Source organism: Limulus polyphemus, unplaced genomic scaffold (genome assembly GCF_000517525.1).
Source record: "Limulus polyphemus unplaced genomic scaffold, Limulus_polyphemus-2.1.2 Scaffold332, whole genome shotgun sequence".
Taxonomy (NCBI): domain Eukaryota; kingdom Metazoa; phylum Arthropoda; class Merostomata; order Xiphosura; family Limulidae; genus Limulus; species Limulus polyphemus.
In genome coordinates, this window is record NW_013665942.1 from 30435 (window position 1) to 43889 (window position 13455).

Consider the following 13455-nt stretch of genomic DNA (forward strand, 5'->3'; position numbering starts at 1 on the left):
AGATAAGAAAACGTTGTAACATACTACATGTTCCCTCCAAAAATAAATCACTTCATTATGCTTATCGATCGTTGTCTCCCAACGTATTATTATGTTTGCATAATGTGTTTCTTTACTATAGTATACAAGGCCTGAAGTCACACCAATTGCATCAAAGGAAGCACAAACTGAATGAAGGCAAACCTAAAGTTGCACCGGTTGTAGAGCAGGAAGAAACTAAATGTATATAAGTCTATAAGCGTTGTATTAGTTAGAGAAGCACATACGAGAATGATACTGATCTAGTCAAAACGTTTAGAATTATTCACTTATCATATGATTTGTCTTTAAAAAAAAAGATATTTTTAGTGCTACTAATTATGTAGTTTGTTCAATAAGGTAAAGACATTTAGTATTATATTATTGTCCCCCGGTGGGACAGCGATAAGTTTTCGGATTTACAACGCTAAAATCAGGGGTTCGATTCCCCTCGTTGGATACAGCAGATAGCTCGATGGTCACTTATATTTATAGTATTGTTACTGATAGTCATTTACAATGGCAACATTTATGGTTTTGGCACTGCTAGTCACTTCTGTTCATGGTCTTCTTATTGTCAGTCACTTACAACATCAGTATTTATGGTCTTTTTTTATTCTTAGTCACTTATATTTATGGTCTTGTTACTGTCAGTCACTTGCAACGTCAGTATGTATGGTCTTCTTACTGTCAATCACTTACAACGTCAGTATGTATGGTCTTCTTACTGTCAATCACTTACAACGTCAGTATGTATGGTCTTCTTACTGTCAGTCACTTGGAACGTCTGTGTTTATGGTCTTTTTACTGTCAGTCACTTGCAACGTCAGTATTTATGGTATTGTTACTGTCAATCACTTGCAACGTCAGTATTTATGGTATTGTTACTGGCAGTCGCTTGCAACTTCGGTGTTTTTGGTCTTGCTATTTTCAGTTACTTGCAACTATAGAATACGTAGAACTTGTAACTGAAAGCGAAGTTAGTCGTTTACAAAAGAAGACAGCAAAGATGTTGTGCAATAATACTTTTTTGTTACTCGTTGATGAATGTACATTCAAGCAAACTTTTTCTCGTTGTTGGCTTTCATTCGTAAAAGTTGTTGAAGAGAAACTTGTATGTGATATTTCTGTTCTCTATCATTAATTCTGATTTAAACTAAAAGAACTTCTAAGGACACATCTTACAATGGAATGGCGAAAATCATCAAGACTTGGTGGGATGAAAAAGTTTACTAAAGAAACACTCGAAACGTTTTAAAAGAAAGTCAAAATATTCTTAGAAATGTGTGTTTAGCCTAACAGTGACCTCTGATTTTTATTTATGTTAAAGTGTTCCATAAACTCTTGTTGAACTAACATATGAAAAACAAGGAAACCTTCATACGTTGAAAGTTACTTTGTTTCTTGGAGAAAGATTGCTTTCGAAAAATCCGAAACACGGAGAAATCTAATGCACATCTAATTTCTGTAGAACTCCAATGTTCTAGCGCGTTTTATTATTTTAGAGCGTGACATTCCGGAGCCTTATGTGATAGATGGAGAGGAAGAGGTTATTAATGATTTATAAAATGTGACCTTTTTTTTTCTAAGGCGACAAACCAAAGACTAATCCACGAATACAAACTGTTTGTTAATTGCAAGAAAAACAGTGTCTTCAAAAGAAACTTTTTCAAACACCAACTGTCATCATTGTCGACTAATTAATTACCTGCACAGTAGTTACTTAGGAGCTTCTTTTACTCCCAAAGTAAATAATCCAGTCCAATAATTTAGTGGGCTATCTGTGTTCTGTCCACCACGGGTATCGAAACCCGGTTTCTAGCGTTGTAAGTCCGCAGACATACCGCTGTGTCACTGGAGGACTCAGACCAAGAAAACGACTTTGAAATCATGTAGAGTCTTGGTAGGATGAAGATTAAAATAACAGAAGACATGTAGCATTATTATTATGGAAACAATATTATGGATGTATCGCACTGAGCATATAATAGATAATTCCTTCATTTTATTTCTATAAGAAAGACTGTAGCATCATTTGAAAAACAACTTCTGAAAAACGGTGTTAAAGATATTGGGAGGATGCTTTGGGTTAGCGGTAACTTTGCTGGCTAATATTCGAGGTTCGATTTCTTGCGGTGGACAGAGTGCAGATAGCCCATTGTGTAACTTTGTTCGATAACAACAACCTTTAAGTTATGCGGTGGGTCAGCGGTAAGTTTATGAACTTACACCGCTAAAATCCGGAGTTCGATCCTCCGCGGTGAACGGGTTGCATATAACCCATTTTGCAGATCTGCATGAAGAAAACAACAACAATCAAACAAATCACCTGTAGGAGTATTCATAAGGCGTAGAGGTAATGTAATAAACATGCATAATATCAACAAAAGAACAACGTCACATGTTGAATTAAAATATGTAATAACGCGAGTGTTTTTCGATGGTGACTCCCCTCCCTCAGTGGCACAGCGGTATTTCTTAGGACTTACAACACTAGAAACTGCGTTTCGATACCCGTGGTGGGCAGAGCACAGATAGCCCATTCTGTAGCTTTGTACTTAATTACGAAAACCAAACAAAGTTTCGATGATAGTATTTTTCATTGTGTCTTAATTTACCAAATATAATTTTTTGGAGTAAATTTTCATTAAACGATGTCTTTAGCTTCAAACAATTATCCACGGATTATATCTTTTAATTTACTTTGCGGCTGATGCTCTGTAACAATGAACAAAAAGATAACATTTGGTTTAAGGCATGAAAAAATATCCAACATAAATAAGAGTTATAATAACTCGTCTGTGGTATTAATACAAAATTAAATTATGTCGTAACTGAGATAAAACACAGGCACTTATAATAAGTTAACTTATGTTCTCTATATTGAAAACAAGTGTTAGTATTTAGGTTTTATAATAAATAATTTATTAATTAAACAAGTAATGCTATGAACAATAGGTGATTATATAGATAAATGTTGTGAAGTAACAAAGATAGTTCATCCCGTTTAATGGAGAGTACGTTGTGAAGTCTGCTTTCATTCAGTTTCAACACCATTGTTGGGCATGAAATCTCTGTGTTTAATTGAAACAAGAACAAAGGCAGGTGATACAAGACTCGAAATGCTGTTAGCCGAGAAAATAGTGTTGAGCTTGAAGCATTATTGTTAAAACTTAAAAAACTGTTTAACAATACTTTTAAGGGTAACGTTATTTCAATAGTGATTAGAAACATAAATGTACCCCAGTGTTACGACGTTGAAGATAACTGTTCATAAGTATGCAAAATATGATCTATAAACATTAATTAAACATGTGTGTGGTTTGTTTTAAATTAAGCGCAAAGCCACACGTGGGCCATCTGCTCTAGCCGTCCCTAATTGAGAAGTGATAGACTATAGGGAAGGCAGATAATCAACACCAACCACCGCCAAACCTTGGGCTATTTTTTTACTAATGAATAGTGGAATTGACTGTAACTTTATAACGCCCCCAAGAATGAAAGGGCAAGCATGTTCGGTGACGGGGATTCGACCTCGCGACCCGCAAATTGTGAGTCTAGCGCCCGAACCTTCAGACTATGCCAGACCAAACAAGTGTGTAATACACCAATGTGTAAAATGTACAAAAGTTGTTTACATACTGGTGTTTTTACTATATCAAACCCAAATGGGGTGAATATCGTTGCATCCTAATCCAAGGATTCTACTAATCACCAAATAGGATTATATAGGATCACTTAAGACCCCCATAGCACCATATAGGACACCCGAAATACTATACTAGACCAAATGTATTCGCAATAGGACAAAATGTATAATAATTTCTAAAAAAAAATTATAAAACCACTTACAAAATAGTATTTGCAAGTTATACCGCTAACGTGAATCGCTGTCGTTATCGCATAGGACCAAGTAGGACATAAATGTCCCAAATATTATTATATAAAACCACATTTAAGAAAAATTTATCAAAATATGTGTCTAGGAAGTTTTATATTTACTGATGTTCAGAATAAAATATAAAAAAAAAATTACACAAAACACTAATTAAATACCTTGCAATCGAAATATGCTAAGTACATATGTTAACTATGCGATAAAGTTTCATATAATGAATATCATTAAAATGATATAACATCAAATACTCTTATTTAGATTAATAAATGAAATTTACACATAAACAATACGTCACAACTCTTAAATAAAGTTTAATACTTAGTTTAATAGTTTAATACTTGCTTAATATAAAGATTTGAAACATGGAAATTTTTCCATTTATTCACATTATGAACCTTAAGCATCATCATTTTTAAAAATCTTTCGTTTCTGATCTTGCTAATTAAAGAGATAATTTTATGTTTTTTCTATGGTGTTTAAAATTGTCTTTTACTCACCAAAGCGAACGTGTGTTAAAACAGGACTTGAAGAATGGGTAGCATTGGTGCTATTAATTTATTCTTCTAAGATAATCAGCAGGCAAGTTGTTGAGATACTAGAAATTAATATGAAACCCTATCTATCATTCCATTTACCATTTGTCATTGAGTTATACCGGTTTAAGGTAACTTCATCTCTCATCCGTAACCCTGGACAAGATCAAAGCTAAACAGTAAGGCTAAGTTTCTTATGGTGGTATTTTGAGTTGTCATTTATTCACCGCACGAACATATATTTATGTAGGATTGGAAGAATGATGCTATTATAAGGATCCTAGTCTTATTCTGTCGATTTGCCTTTGTCCAGAGCTACTGATGAGGGAAAATTCCCCGAAACCAGTAAAACTCACCGACAGGTGATGTATCAAATGACAGATTGGAGTTCATATTTATTTTCGATATAATTATGTTTCTTTCTACACATTGCATATTTACAAATGAAAAACTAGAAGAAATTATGTTGTTGTCATAATTGTATTTCAAACACCTGTGTATAAATGTGATATTTCGAATACTTTTATGCTAAATTGCTTTTCTTTACTAGTCACAATAATTTTCACGCTTAGCGGTAAGTCTGAGGACTTGTAACGCTTATGATCGGGTTTTGCTACTCGTGGTGGGCACAGCACAGACAACCTATTATGTAACTTTATGCTTCATAACAAACAAACAAAACTTAAACTATGATGTGTATAAAAATATTTGTATCATTTTCATTAATCATAAACTTTAACATTTGGACACATTACAAGTATAATTTATACTAAGGATAAACAGCGTAGGGCCAAGAAAGGATCTTTGAAGAACACGAAACTTGGACACATTACAAGTATAATTTATACTAAGGATAAATAGTGTAGAGCCAAGAACGGATCTTTGAAGAACCACACATTTGGACACATTACAAGTTTAAATTAAGGACAAACAGCGTTGGGCTAAGAAAGGATCTTTGAAAAAACACATATTTGTACACATTACAAGTATAATTGATATATATATATATATATACTAAGGATAAATAGTGTAGGGCCAAGAAAGGATCTTTGAAGAACCACATATTTGGACACATTACAACCATAACTTATACTAAGGATAAACAGCGTAGGGCCAAAAAATGGTCTTTGAAGAACCACACATTTGGACACATTACAAGTATAAATTAAGGATAAACAGCGTTGGGCTAAGAAAGGATCCTTGAAGAGCCCCACACCTGATATCAAGCTTATCAGAATTAAAATTCTAGATATCTATTTGGATATTTTGTTTAAGTGTACAGCTATACAATGGGATATCTGCACTGTGTCCGCCCGGGTAACAAGCTACGAATTCTAGCGATATAAGCCCTCCAGATTACCACGTTGAACATTTCGAAAACTACTAGCCAGAGTACCGTAATAAAAATTAAATACATATTAATAGAAACAAGTATTTCGCGTATATTCAAACGTCTGTGTTTTCCAAAACAAATCCTTAAACATTACCAGACTGGTGAATCTATAAAAGTCACTTAAAAGTTATTACCTTGAAAAATGAAAGATCAGCTTAGCTAGAGAACGAGAAGTTTGCTTTTGTGGTAAACGGTACTCTGTTAATCATAAGATCAAATTTACTTACAAGTCATTATATTATTATTAAGTTATGCAATATCCTAAGATGTGTCACAATAATTCGTGGCGGAAATTTTAATGTACGTCTTCGAATGTTATTTCCAGTCAAATGCCCAACAACAAACAGGACGAGCAGTGTAGTTTGTTTTTAAACACATATTTCTCTGGTAGCCCTTAATTCATGTTGGTTTTGATAGAAGTTAAATAAACAGATGGCTATCAACTACCTCTAATTGCGCGGTATTCGCTACTCCGAATGACTTGTTTAATTTTTTACAAAGTATCGCCTATAAGTTAATTAAGTATGTGACACCCTGTCGTAAGTCAATTGTTTATCAAATGATAGGAAGACCGATTTACGTAGTTTTGTATCCTGCTGGAAAAAAATAAAATCGCAATACTCCGTGGAATTTGTGTGTGTGTGTACTCTAAGTACGTACGCCAGTAATTTCGAAAGCTTCCATAAGAAAGAGAGATAGAGAGTTAAAAGACGTAGGGTTGGAATATAGAAGTTTGTTCCCTTTAATAAAGATGTTACAGAAAAACAACTTCAATAACTGACTGTACTGATGCCTCACACTTACACTTCTGTTTCCGTAAGTATGCGCGGGAATAGAACATATAAGGTGGGCTCTGGTAAGAACTAAATACGCTCTCAGAAAGTTCAGTAATTTTGTATGTCATACGACCTAATTATTGTTAATACTTTCGGCATATTAAAATTCCGCTCCTCTATACTGAATTCAAGCGTATATTAAATTCCAAACTGGTTAATACAGAAAATTTTACTTTATCTAAGGAGTTTCGTTGTTACTTACTCACCATGCGGTATTGGAGCCTAGGCTACCGTGGTACATTGTCCTTGGTTGATGACTTTATCTGGCGCCGTTTACTCCTTCAACTCACGCTTCATCTGTCCGTTCTGAGAGACTCAGAATATCGATCGCGCAGGCGCTGCGTTTGGCCACGCGCCAGCATCTCATCCAATGATCTTAGAGAGAACACTAGCACGCGGGAACTCTTCCGCTATTCCTTCGGAAGCAGTAATTTCAGGATGTTAAGTTTCACTGATGATTCATGTAGCAAATAAACTTCTTTTATTGGTTTTTTTATCCTCTTTTTTTTTCCGCTACGTCACGATATCCCATTCATCAGTAATGACCCAATAGCTATTAATATATTCTATACGACTTTACATTTCACGCAATAAGTGATGCATATTCTGTGTTTTTAAAAACAAAAACTATAAGCTCAATGGAGCTCAGTTCACCAGTTACCAGATTGTTCCTGCTATGAATACACAGGATTAATAAGTACAGATTTCGATGTTTACTGGCTAATAAAAACATTAATTAAAACTGCACTCGCAATCAACTTTTTTAAATTAATACTCATAGATAGAGTTAATTAGAGGGGGGGGGGAGCAGTACTTGTTTTTATGTGCCTCCCAATCAGACCAAAATGTGACACACACACTCTCTCACTTTAGAGATGCAAATTATATGCAAATTAACTATTCTAATTATGTTTCACTTTTCTTTTGGGGCTCATGGTTGTCTTATTTTGTTGTCATGTGTGTCATCATTTTATGTTATTATAGCCAGGGGTCTCAAAAGACAGAAGTGACTCGGGCCTCACTGAACCTCTGAAAGGGCCTGCTGATAGATAATAAACAAAATGTAAAGACTGCATAATCTCTCGTAATAAATTTGAATATTCTACACATGTAAAAATATCTTCTTCATACTGAAAACAAATAATAATAATAAATTGCATAATACTTGTAATTTACCCCCAAAACGTGTGAAAACAATTGAATTATAAAAATAACGTCCTTTTATGGTTTTGAATATTTCTAATATTAATTTTTATAATAGATACAAATCATAGTTTCACGAATTTAATCAAAATCAACCCATAAAGGTGTAATTTAACGAAAAAGTTTGCTCACTTGGACTTTAGCACGTCTATTGGTCATTTTCAACTTTGGTTTGACACCACTGACTCAGCGATAAGTCTGAAAGCTCATAACGCTAAAAATTGGGTTTCGATACCCGTGGTGAGAAGAGCACAGTAGTCAATTGTATAGCTTGTCGCTTAACTGCAACCAACCAAACCAACCTTTGGGTTTAAAATGTGAAAATATATAATACGCACAAACCAAACATAGTTATTCCAAATTTGTTTTAAGACTATTTAAGATTTTTTATGCTATCTTCTGAGATAAAGAATGAGAAATGAACAAGCTTCTCAGACATTATGTTAAAAAAAAGATACGTGCTTTTTTTTTTACAAGGTTTAACATTAAGATATATAATTAAAGCGTTTGAGAATGGCAGTGGTACGAATACAGATTGTTGTGTACACGGATTAACTTCTACATATTGAAGTACCTCGAACACTGGTTCAGTAATCGCCATAGGTATTATTTAGGAAAAGGAAACAAAAATAGTATACATTAAATTATAGAAATTTTCTTTTCTGTACTCGTAATCCTGCGTTCTCCGGTGGGTCAGTGGTAAATTAACATTAATTTGTTTAGTCTTTGAATAATATATTTTTAACACTGTTTACGTTGTTTCTTGCACATTTCACATGCCATAGCACGATTAAGTTATTTTTATAAGTATTTTACGAAGGGACTGGTCATGTGGATGGTGGGATTTTTTTAGAATTTTGCGCAAAGCTACACGAGGGCTATCTGCACTACCCGTCCTCAATATAGTAGTGATAAACTGAAGGGAAGGCAGCTAGTCAACACCACCCACCGCCAACTCTTGAGTTACTCTTTTACCATCGAATTATAACGTCCCCCACGGCTGAAACGGCGAGCATATTCGGTGACGGGGATTGGAACTCGCGGACCAAAGATTGCGAGTCGAGCGCCCTATACACCAGGCCATACCAGGCCCGAGCCAGGCCTATATGGATGAAACATTGCCATTTGAATATAGCAAGGTTCTGAGTAATAGTTGTATTCTTTTTATGATTCAAATATTAGCAGTTTATAGAAAAAAACTCGTGTCGCTCTTCATTTTATATAAAATTTCATGATACTTCTAGAAACGTCCTCCACCTAGTTAGCGGCAACCTTTCGGACTTACAACATTGAAATCAGGGGTTCGATTCCCTGCGGTGGACAGCTAGCCCATCGTGCTCTGTTCTAAAACAAACAGCTTTCTAAAAATAGTGGATAAGTTAATATCTAGGCAGACACAGCCAACATAAGGAAAAAATACTAAACGGACGCCATTAGCTATATAATAAAAAACGCCCCCCCCCCAGTGGCACAGCGGTATGTCTGCGGGCTTAGAACGCTAGAATCCGGGTTTCGATACCCGTGGTGGGCAGAGCACAGATAGCTCATTGTGTAGCATTGTGCTTAATTACAAACCAAAAGAAATCTATATATTTTTGATAGAAAACTGATATTGTTTCTGTGAAACTTTTTTCATCTTTTAAAGCGAAGTAAGTCAAAGATAACGTTTATCTCTGAGGCTGGAACCACATTTACAATAACCACGTATTTTGGCCGTTGACCTGTTCTTCAGAGTAGCTGTACTCATTGACGAATTATTTATTGGAGTGTATGTTTCACTTTGGTTCTTAGAATGATGATTACGATTGAACAGACGTTTACTTTCGATGAAATACATGCAGGGCTTTACAGGACTCGCATTGGTAAACTTTTCTGGTAGTTTTTTTTTTAAACTATTATTTTTTTTGTTATTAGTCTTTCTGTCACGTGTAATTGTTTAAAGTTTATATAAACGTTTATTGCACTATCTTTTTCGGTGTGTTGTGTTTGCAAGATCTTCCTTCTACGTTTTAAGTAATGGAAAAAGTTACTATCTTACAGAGTTCAATACAGTCACTTTATTTTTGTTTTCATTTTCACGTCTTAAAACGCAGAAACTGTTGATAAGAGATATTAACCTTTGAATCCATAATTTGATACACAAACTGTAAAAAGTATACACAGTTATCTCAGATTTGGTTTCGTCTTTGTAATGATAAGCTCGGCTGCTTGATATTGTGAAAATCTGAGCTCACAGAAGTAAACGTCTGAATTAAAGCACAGTGCATGTCACCATGTCCGGTCATAATCTATCTGCCGACTGTCCATCTTGACAATAGCAGGAGGCTTAGTCGTAAGGCCTTTCATGTGTAAAGCACGCTCGCTCCCTGCATGCTTTCCATATTCTATTTCGTAGTCTAGGAGGACGACTGTTTCCCAGCGCACATTCCAAAGAGCTAATTGCAAATAAATCCATTGGCGCAGCGTCCAGTGACTTGACTGGTGTGTGTTCGTATGAATAGCATAAATAACCGTTTCATTCTCCAGCCGCTTGAGGTATGCGACGGTTGAACGGGTATGTCGTAGAAGCATTCTGTGTATATGTGCTTGTGTTGCTTGTCCAGACAGAGATCTTTCTTGAATATGTTGCCTACTCTTACCTGATGCACGTGGATGACTTTTAACACTGACCTTTGTGTTCGTGGATTTTCACCTACTACAAAACGCTGCACTTTGCTTACCATTTGTATCATTTGTTGCAGGTTTTTGTCTAGAAGTTCCTGGTACCCTAAGCTGATACCTATTCTTTTGCTTTCTAATGTCATTAAGTACAAGGGGTACCTACATCTTGGAAAATTTTAAATTCCGATCTGAACACATCTTTATAATTTGAAATCTTGAGCTACAAAAGGCTGTCACATACCCTTCCGACAAACGATCAATTTTGGGTGGCATCACATGCCAAACCATTTCAAAATATAGTTCTGATGCATGTCGTTTCAACGCAACTTTTTTTTTCGGCTCATCCCTTCATATACCTATATCAATTACTACTTAACGCGGCCCACCGTGAGACAGCGGGTAAGTCTTTGGATTTGCAACCCTCTAATCAGCAGTTCGATTCCCATCGGTGGCCACAGCAGGTAACTCGATGTGGCTTTGTTATAACAAAACACACACACGTACTTAATGGATGAGGCTTTCGTGAATTTTTTATAATTTTTTTCTCTCTCATAGGATATTTGGTAAACTTTATAGCCAAATGAAATCTTCCTTCGTCAGCTGCTCAGTAGTAAAGCTTAAGAAACTTTTCAGGTTTACAAATATTAATTGATTAGATGCTAGTAATATCTTATTTGTCACTTTGTATACGAAGTTTCCTAGTTTCGTCGAAATAAAGTAGCTTTTTTAATGTTATTTTTTTAAATGATAACAGGTGGTATTGTATTCATTTTATTCTCTGTATCAAGGAAGGATGGGCATGTATCACATAAACCGTATCCCATTCTTGTATGTGAAAAATACATCACGCAAACTATATGAGTCACTCTCTTCTAACCCTAATCTGATTTTCTCTCCGCAAACCTTAGTTTGTGTGGAGCGTATATCAGAGAAACTGTTGATCTGCTCTTTTCTAACTCTAGTTTTTGTAGAATATTTCTCTCACAGACAGTTTGGAATTCTCTATTCTAATCCTTATTAGTTTTAAATATTTATTGCACAAAATATATGAGCTGCTCTCTTCGAATCTCACTTTAGGTCTTCTGTACAGATTTCTTCCAGAGATTTTTTCTCAGTTGACGTTTTTCAAAGTAAAACACCTTTTTCACAAATGAGGCTTTAAAACTTCCAATACAATCTAATAAAAATATTTTACAGCAAAAATTCCTTGTGGTATCCTGACTTCATCTTTTGGAAAAAAATTAATTGTTGTATCTAGAAATACCCAAAATTTACTCCGAGAGTGGTTTTAAATGATCCAGTTGTTAATAATGTCATCCGTTATAGTTCTGTGGGTTGCGGGTTCGAATCCCCGTCCCACCAAACATTTTCGCCCTTTCAGCCGTGGGGGCGTTATAATGTGACGGTCAATCCCACTATTCGTTGGTAAAAGAGTAGCCCAAGAGTTGGCGGTGGGTGGTGATGACTAGCTGCCTTCCCTCTAGTCTTTCACTGCTAAATTAGGACGGCTAGCGCAGATAGCCCTCGTGTAGCTTTGCGCGAAATTCAGACTAAATCCTCTCTCTCTCTCCTACATCCCCTTTTTTTTACAATCCTACTGAAGAAATGTAGCTTTTAATTCACAGTTATCTCTCACTTGAACACGCGAAACTCTGAAAACTACACTAAGTGTCTTATATAACGTTAAGGCAAATCTCAAAACCTGTTATGGAACGCTTCTGTCAGAAAACTGAAAACGATTTCTTACTTCGAATCAACATCAACAATGCCATGAGCAAATTTTCTTGATTTGTTTTTACTGTTTTTTACTGTAATTTGTTAATATGTTAATGGTTATGATATGAACAAGTAATTTGTAGGTGTTTTAATGATGACAATATTAATAACGGCTTTGCTAATAATCACGTTATGTTTAATTTATATTTTATTACAAGTTACAACTTTTACAGTAAGGAGGATTATTGTTCGTACCTGTTCTAAAAAAATAACCTTCCTTACTGTAAACGCTCCAAATTGCAATAGAATAATATATAATCAGTAAGTAGACTCAAAACGAAGCTACGTTTAATTCTGCCTGGAAAATTATTTTCGCATTCGCGAACATCGCCGAAATTTCTTGCGATTACAAGTAAATGTGGTACCTCAAAATGAAAAGAAGCGGATGTCTTCATGGACTACTGGTTAACCGATTGGTTTGTTACCACCTGGATCATTACCAGAATTTATTTGCTCATCGCCAGGCGATTTTACTTTGCCAAAAGGGGATATTTTCACGGCGAATAAATTAAGCATCACACACGACTGTAGTGTTGATTAGTTAAGTTATGTTACTTTTTTTAACATGCTTCATCGTTCCCTTCGTTGGTATGGCTGCCATATTCTTAATTGCGTCATAATGACTGTGTCAATCTTTTAGAAAGAGCTCGAGAAACAAAAATAATTAATCAAAGTTTAAAGGCATTTTCCCATAAAATCAATAATGATTTTTGGAAAGAGCGCATTTATCAAGTTTCTCTTTACTTGATCAACTAGCAGCAAACTAATAAATAATAACGATCACTTGTATTCTAAAAGAAAAAAAATCGCTTTCATCCGCAAGCGTTGTTTTTTTTAGCTACCTCTCCTTTCCCATCTCAGCAGCCCCCAGTGGCAGTCCGCGGACTTACAAAACTATAATCCAGGTTTCGATACCCGTGGTAGGCAGAGCACAGATAGCCCATTGTGTTCCCCCAGTGGCAGTCCGCGGACTTACAAAACTAGAATCCGGGTTTCGATACCCGTGGTGGGCAAAGTACAGATAGCCCATTGTGTGCCCCCCCAGTGGCACAGCGGTATGTCTGCGGATTTACAACGCTAGAAACCGGTTTTCGATACCCTTGGCGGGCATAGCACAGATAGTCCATTGTGTAGTTT

General features: G+C 35.5%; 1 protein-coding gene across 2 annotated transcripts in view; it reads right to left on the reverse strand.

The window, feature by feature from the left end:
- The window catches only part of LOC106457443 (neutral and basic amino acid transport protein rBAT-like), a 33046-nt gene extending 26077 nt beyond the window's left edge, over window positions 1-6969 (reverse strand). The window contains exon 1 of one of the 2 annotated variants that reach the window (XM_013916864.2): window positions 6885-6969. The gene's annotated coding sequence lies outside the window, so the exon portion shown is untranslated. Of the gene's footprint in view, window positions 1-6880 lie in introns of both variants that reach the window. The other variant, XM_022383392.1, reaches the window with a different exon arrangement.
- Between the last annotated feature and the right edge of the window lie 6486 nt (window positions 6970-13455).